The sequence below is a fragment of the Triturus cristatus genome, chromosome 3_2 (genome assembly GCF_964204655.1).
Source record: "Triturus cristatus chromosome 3_2, aTriCri1.1, whole genome shotgun sequence".
In the NCBI taxonomy this organism is placed as follows: domain Eukaryota; kingdom Metazoa; phylum Chordata; class Amphibia; order Caudata; family Salamandridae; genus Triturus; species Triturus cristatus.
Genome location: NC_140584.1, coordinates 749,255,473 through 749,263,870, shown reverse-complemented (window position 1 = coordinate 749,263,870; position 8,398 = coordinate 749,255,473).

The window sequence follows — 8,398 nt, the reverse complement described above, 5'->3', positions numbered from 1 at the left end:
TGATTCTCGTGTCACAATGGGGGATGTGGGATAGGGGTAGGGGCGGCTACATTGCTGTGCTTTCGTCTTACCTTGGTGTGTTGCGGCTCTGGCAGAGCTGTCAGCGTCCCCAAGACCCACGACGCTCTCTTGCTCGAGTGTGGCCGCCACCAGCTCCTCCAGTTCGGTGAGGGCAGGTGCCCTGTTGGTTCCACCTCCGGTCTGGCTGGCCTCCTTCTGGATGTCGCCCATCTTCCTCTTGGTCACAATCCTCAGGTCATACCAGCGCTTTTTGAGGACCTCAATTTCCCTGTGGGTCACTCCCACAGCATTGACCTGCGCCTGGATGGCCAGCCATATGTTGCGCTTTTCGGCCTCAGGCACTTGCAGGGATTGCCTCCCAAACAGCTTCTGGTGCTGCTTCACCACCTCCTCCACCAGCACCTGGAGTTCCTTGGGGCTGAATTTGAGCTTCCTCCTCCTTTCCCCTCCGTCTTTCTGTGTGCTCTGGCTGGACATGCTGTTCGTTTCCCGCTCGCACATGCAACTGCTCCCTGCCTCTCCTCTGCACTCCGAGCCTCTCCAGGGTCGGCTAATTATGTACACCTGCCTGGGTGTGGCCACTTCGGCTAATTGTGTACACCTGCCTGGGTGTGGGCAGTTCCTGGTTGGGTGGGCTGTCGTTGCACAGGATTAGCTGTTTCGTCAAGTCATGTGATGTTATTTACCGAATCCGTACGTACCGATTCGGTATTTTCCGATTCGGTAGATACCACCTGGGTATTTTCCGATTCGGTAGATACCACCTCGGTATTTTCCGATTCGGTAATTATCACCTCGGTATTTACCGAATCGGTGAATTCCGATTCGTATTTACCGACTGTTACCGAATCGGTAACTGTTACCGAATTTTTACCTACATGTAAGTTACCGATTCTAATTTACCGATTCGGTACGGCTCGGTATTTAAGAACCGGTAAAATTTATTTACCTACATGAGGCCCATAGTATTTTGTTTTCTGTAACAAAAGATACAAAGGACTTTACGATGGGTACAAGGACATTTTATTTGGAATAAAACGGGTATGCAGATTGTTTGAACAGCTACCACTGGAATCAAAGAAAGAGTTTGTCTGTGGCTAACCAAAAAAGAAAACACCTTTTAGAAATATGACATGAAAGCTTTTAAAAGGAAAAAGGAAAAATAATATACTTGATTTCTGAGACCTCTAGGTTTGGGGTACATTTGATTGTTTTGGTAAGATTGAATTAGTCATCTGAAAGAATAAAGCGATATATGAGAAAGCTAGAGCTAAGTATTTTGATCAAAAAGCTACACTTGAATCTTCAGAAGAAGAGTGATGAGATTGAAAAAAATTCATAAAAGCATTGACAAAGTCAACATATTAATAACACTCTTTGATTAAGAAAGAATAGTGTTTTTTCTGGAGTCTGGTCAATATACAAAAAATAAAAATAAAATAGGAAAAGGTATGTAAACATGGGAGTAGTTTTTTCGTTTGCAAATTCAGTAAATAGAATGATACTGAAAATACCGAGGCCATGAAAGACAGAAGCTAACTCGGCAATCACTGTGATACTATTGCACCAGGTGCCCAAATCAGTACAATATACATCAATCAGTATCAGAATAAAATAGGATCAAACGACATCGGCCTGTTCCTCCAGCCTTAGCTGTAGCCTTTTTACCATCATTTTGACAGATTATGCCACTAATTACAATCTGAAACCGAGTTCACGTGACCCTGGGGTAATCATGGCTTATTAGGTTCCAACTGAGATAATTGTAGTTGTTTATCGTTGTTGCATTGGCCAACTCTACTTAATCACAAACTGAATTATTCAGTAAAGTCCTTTGGCACTTCAATAGTAACAAAGCAGGGTTAGATACTTAGGGCCTTATTGTGAGTTTGGCGGTCTTGGAGCGGGCCGGCATGCCAGCACCCCGCTCCAAGACTGCCAAACCCATAATGAAACCACCTGCCGGATTCGGACTGGAATCCCAGTCGGGGGGTCCTGTGGCAGCTGGCCCCCGGCGGTGCCATGCTGAGGCTCATATGTGAGCATTAGCAAGGCATGTCAATGGGAACCCTATTTCACGTTCCTGCAGGGCATGGACTATTAACTCCATGCTCTGCTGGAACTGAGGGTACTTGCATACAGGGGAGCCACCATAGTGCCCCCTACATGCATCCCCTGGTGCAGAGGCGTTTCCTCACCGACACACTTTTCATGGTGGTTGCACCGTCATGAAAACTGTGGCAGTGAGGAAACCAGTAATATGCTTGGTGGTGCTGCAGCAGCACCGCCAGCATATTACCAGCCTCCCACTGTAGCAGTGGTTCTGTGGCGGTCCAACCGCTATAGTCAGAATAACATAGGTGGACCACCAGTCTGTATATCTACAGACCACCACCATGACTACAGCGGTCCAATAGACCGCCATTCTCTTAATAAGGCCCTCAGAACGCAGTAAAATACTGTATCATCACTCAATAATTCTACATATCAGTCAGTGTTCTAATTTGTAAAAACAAAATCAAATATAAATACAAATCTCAATGCTACAAAGAAAATGAAGATATACAAAGAAAACATAAACTCTCTAGCTTCTTACCAGCCAGAGATTCGATTCTAAATGTTACTATAGTGCATAGGTGCTAAGTGCTAGCATTTTTTCCTAACATTAAAATCTTTTCTAAATTCAAGTATGTGTTATCATTGTCTGTTTTCACAAGCACAGACCCCATGTTTTGCAGGACTATGATCTTATCTATGGGGATAGTTCACAATGCATGCTCAAGGGCATGACTGTTGACAGGCACAAGCACAATGCACAATTCCTTCCTCTCACTCACTACAGTGTGACAGCCACCAGTCCTGGATTGCACACTTTAAGTCAAGAAGAAACCTTGTTGTTACTGTGTTACAAGTGGTCCACTGTTTAAAGGGTTTTGGGTGTGTTCCGAGGTTTAATTGTACTGAAACCTCTTGTACCTACACAGATGCCCACCTCCCAGGAAAGTGAGAAACCTGGTGAAGTTGAATGTACACAATAGCACTGTTGAATAGGGCAAATGCCAAGCATCTAATGCCCAGTGGACGATTACAGTCAATATAAGTCCATATGGAATTCATTGATCAGGGTGAAGGGGAAGACTGAAACCAGGTTTCAAAGTCAGATATCCTAAGAGCCATTTGAAATATGATGAAACCGAGAGACCTGGTCAAGATACATTGAGGAAACGAATGGCTCGCATTGGGTCTCGGTGGCAGAGCACAGGCACAAAGCAGGCTCAAAATGATGCAAGTGGCTCTTCATCTGGACCCTGGACGATGCAGATAGTTGTGGTTTCTTTCTTCTGTGCAGCTGCTGGACGATTTCATTTCCTGAGACAGTGAAAAGCTCGCAAAGATTCCCAAAGATCCTCAGGCAGCTAGACTGATGAACATCTTCTTCCAGATGTCTCTTCTTTGTAGGATGCAATCCAGAAACGACTTTTACCACAAGAAGGGGTTCTCCTTGCATGACAGGCTGACAACAAGCACTCTAAGCCCTCTTTAAGTATAGTCATGGATGTAAGCTCCTTCCTTGGTCGCGCTGGCTCGTGAAACAAAGCACTTGTCAAGCCACCCAATATTTATCGTTAAAGCTGAAGAATCATTTCTGTTGTATGGCTCAAAATCTAGGGGCTCCTACAATGAAATTGTGCATGTCCAATGCATGTTCACCTCATGTGAGGGCCATTGTCATGTATCAGTTTAGGTGATAGCCATGCAGACATTGTAAGAGCTGGACAATGGGGTTGTGGAATCCTAGACACACAAGATGAGCAGACTGCTAACTATCCGGAAAGTGCACTCACTCACTTTTTTTTTCCAGGTCAGGAGAGGTAGAGTCATATTTAGACTCCTTGAGACCTGTGTCCAGTGCCTGCAAACGAGTTGCATAGTTGCAGTGGCTTTTCTGATCCTAGTCACTGTTTGGACCCATTATTTGTTATTTTCTCCCTTTTTTTGTTTCTTCTGTCCTTTTGTTAGTTCTCTTCTTAGTAATACCTCTTTGATGTCTGACTGTTAACTCCTGTTTCTTGTAGAGTGTTTCCTGTGTGTGTCGGGCAGCGTCCTGGGGTCTTCTCTGGATTACTGGTCAGCTCTGGGCTTGTCATTTCATAATTTGTTGCTGTAACTAGTAAGCCTTGTTTCATTTGTTACCTGTGTGTTACAGCCATGTGCTATCTATACTGACATTCTGCCCTGTGTCTTACAGCTGTTCACATTTACCCAAAATGCATACCATCAAAGCAGAGTTGTGCCATCCCTTGAAACAGACGAAGTCACAGGGAGTAAACTCCAGTCCTGGATTTCTCCTTTACTCACTTTCCCTGTTCCTCCCCCCATTTAGTCTGTCTGTTGATAGTTACAACTCTGTTCACCAGAACAGTGACCAAGAGATGCATGGGCTATCAACGAGTACATGACTGTAAATCCTGACAGCCCTGGACAACAGAGGCCTTACCTGGGATCATTCTATCTGGGCCTGGCATAGATGTGTACTGGGCCCAGACAGCAGGCCCAATTCTTTGTAGATGTAGACAAGAAGAGAAGGAAGAGCTGAGAGCGCTTTGACAAAGACAAAGTGGAAAACTTCAAAGGGTGCAAGGGAAGGCAAAAGAGGCATGCTATGATCTATTGTTACGGATCTGTGACATATCAAAATCATAAATACTGACCTACAAAAATTTCAAGTCCAAAATAGCGATGTTAAAAATATCGTCTCCCTATACTTATAAAAATAAGTACAATAATATCACAAAAATATCGTTTTACACTAATGTCAAATATATACAAAAATATTGATTTATTATATATACATATATATGTATTCTGTACAAATGTATAATATGTATTATTTTTAACTATCTATATATGTATATATATTTAAAAACAGTAAGTATTTTAACACGTAGCATTAATATAATGTAAATTAAATAATATTTAAAACTATATATAAATATATAGTTATATGAACACACACGCATATATGTATGTGTGTATGTTTATCTACACATATGTAATGTAAAGCTTTTATTAGAACTATTCATTTAAATTTATATTTGGATTTTCTAATTTTTTTAAAATTTACTAATCTGACACGTACATATATATATAGAAAAAACTGCAAGAAATTGAAAGAATTACCAAATTAATTATACATAAAAAGAAAAAATACGTTTTACTAAAAGATGTTAAAAATTACAACCATTTCTATATATAAAAAAGATATAATTGAATACAAAAACAAATAATAATAATATATATTTAAACAATATTAACAAATCTATTGAATTCTACCAATAATAAATATACTATTCCCCACTCCAATCTCTGCAACAGGAGGGGAAGCATTGTACACCAGAAAGGTAATATTTACTATTCCCATTCCAGTCTCTGCAGCAGTAGGTAAGTACTAAGTGCTTCACTTCAAACACATACCCAATTTTAATAACTGTATTAATTAAACAAAATATAAAACGCTTAAGATAAAAATCATATGTACAAACATTTAGAAAACAATTAAACGATTTACATAGTTATGAAAAATGTTGATAATTAATAGAATTTAATATCAATTTATTATTTAATTGAATTCCCACACTATACTACCACATACCTAGCAGCCCACAATTTAAATATCATTAACCTAAAAAAGTGTAACACAATTAGCATATTAAGGGCCTCATGTAGGTGGCATACACTTTACCGATTCTAAAATACCGAATCATACCGATTCGGTATTTAAGAATCGGTAAAGTGTATGTAGGTAAAAATTCGGTAAATGTTACCGAATCGGAGTGAGTCGGTAATTACCGAATCGGTATTTACCGATTCGGTAATGAGGCATACCTTCCCATTGATGGGAAGGTATGCCTCATTACCGATTCGGTAAATACCGATTCGGTAATGGGGGAGCACATGCAAGGGTGGGAGGGTGTCACATTGACACCCTGTTGCACCCCTGATTCGGCCATGTGTGCACATGTGGCACACATACATGCCCTAAGGGCATGTGTGTCTGCCACATTGCACACTTCTAAGCGCTATAACATGCTTTTACACATCCATACTTTATTTACCACCAACTATTAGTTGGTGGTAAATACCGACTCCAAACAACACCCACACACTCCCCCTACATCTCATTTCTGTATTCGGAATTTACCGAATCGGTAAAATTACCGATTCGGTAATTTTACCGATTCGGTAAATTACCGAATACAGAAATGAGCCCCCTACATGTCACAAGCCTAAATACCGGTCGGTAACGGTATAATTACCGAAAATCGGCCGTTACCGACCGGTATTCGGCTACGTACATGAGGCCCAAAATAATTAATGATACAGTAATAATTAATTGTCAATTAACTATGACTTCAATACCTTCCTACCTTATACCCCTTAAAAACAGAACAACCCACACCTATATCTATAATATAAACATATATCTATTAAACAATTTACATAATTATACATCAATTGCATATTTTAATTAAAATTAATAATAATTGGTATTCAAAATTCACTTAATTAACTTCCCAACATATAACCCTACAAACCTGACAACCCGCACCCAAAATATAACTTAAAAATTATAATAATTACACACTTTACATAATGAATTAGCAATTAAATAATTAACAGTGATTAAAAATGAATTATTCATTAATTTTACTTAAACTTCCCTCCCTGTACCCCTGCAAACCTCACAACCCACTAGAACACTATAAATTGCTATAACAACTACATTAAAATTATGAATAACTTAAAATTACAAATCATGTTAAAAAACATTAACACCAATTATCTAAACAATGTACAGCATGTGCAATTAAAATATGAATTAAAACACATAAAGATATTGAAAACAAGTATAGTTTTACAACTATATTAACAACACAGATATTTTTTAAAACAATATTACTTTCCTTACATTTTTTTTATTTTTGTGAACTATATTTCTGCATCACAATATTTGTGTCACAATATTAAAAACTCAATATTTCTGTCTCGATATTTTGTCCAAATACGATTGTTACATCAGACTAATCAGGGTGAAGGAATGCACAATGGACACAGTACTCCAAGGCACCAGTAATCTGGGCAGCTAAGCCCTCTACTATTCTAGGTTGCCACACACATTGGGAATCCAAAATGGATTATACGAAGCACTCTTGCAGACTTGCACACACACCCAACCGATAATTAGCGCAATATGTTCAAATGTTTCAAAACATATTCAAACATAACTGAAGGTTATGGTTAAGGGAGACCAAGCAAACATTTGCCAAGATACAGGCAAAAGGCAGGGCCACTACAAAGTATATGGTACTTGGGGTTTGGAGAAGGTGGAAGAAGGAGCAGTGAGATTCAGACTACTTATATGCTAACCACAGTGTAGCCTGTTTATCTCTTCTTGGGATGGGCTAATTTCTGGGTCAATTGTGGCAGAGCCATATTTAAGAACTTATTTGACTCATGGACGTTGCCTGGCAATGAGTTGTTAGTTCCATTAGCTTTTCCCATTTAAATTAGTTTGTACTTGTTTTCTTCATCCCACATGTTTGTTATTTTCTTCCCCTCTAAGTTCCCTTGGTTCTCATTAGATCTCCTACCTGCTCTTTGCTCATTATTCATGTGCTCCTTATTGCATTTACCTCCTAGATTCTGACCACTGTGTAGCTGTTAGGGTTGTACTGGGGCTTTCAGCTGGACTCCAAGTTCACTAATGCTTAATGAAAGCAATGGCCACCACCAAAAATGTGTACATTTTTCCAACCTACACTTCTGGAGACAATACCCAACTACTTGTTAAACCCTACTTAGGGACTCATTACGATGTCGGTCATAAAACATTCTGACTGATTCAGTCTCGGAATGGTATCCGACCGACCGATTACGATGGTTCCGCACACCGTTCGGTCAGGCGCCCATTGACTTCAATGGAAGCCTGTGTTCCGACCGACTACTCAGGCTCCTATTGAAAAAAGGAGTGGGTGGGGAAAATCATGCACCCTGTGGCAGGCACCCTATTCTGACACACTTTGCATGGTATTGAGCATGGTATATTCGGAGGTCCCCGGGTGAAGGGGGGCCTGCTATAGGCCCTCAAATCAGATTCAGATCCGTATCGGAACAACCGATTCAGAAAGGCTGTCCGAATACAACATCGTAATACGTCGGTCGGAAACGCGTTCCATCGACCTGTATGAGTAGGCTCCGAATGACTTGGTTCCTCCGAATGCCGCTCAGAACCGAGTCAGAACCGAGTCGGAAAGTCCGTATGGTTTCCGACTATCGTAATTGGATGGCCGGAAGGCTTTCTGAATCGGTCGGAAAG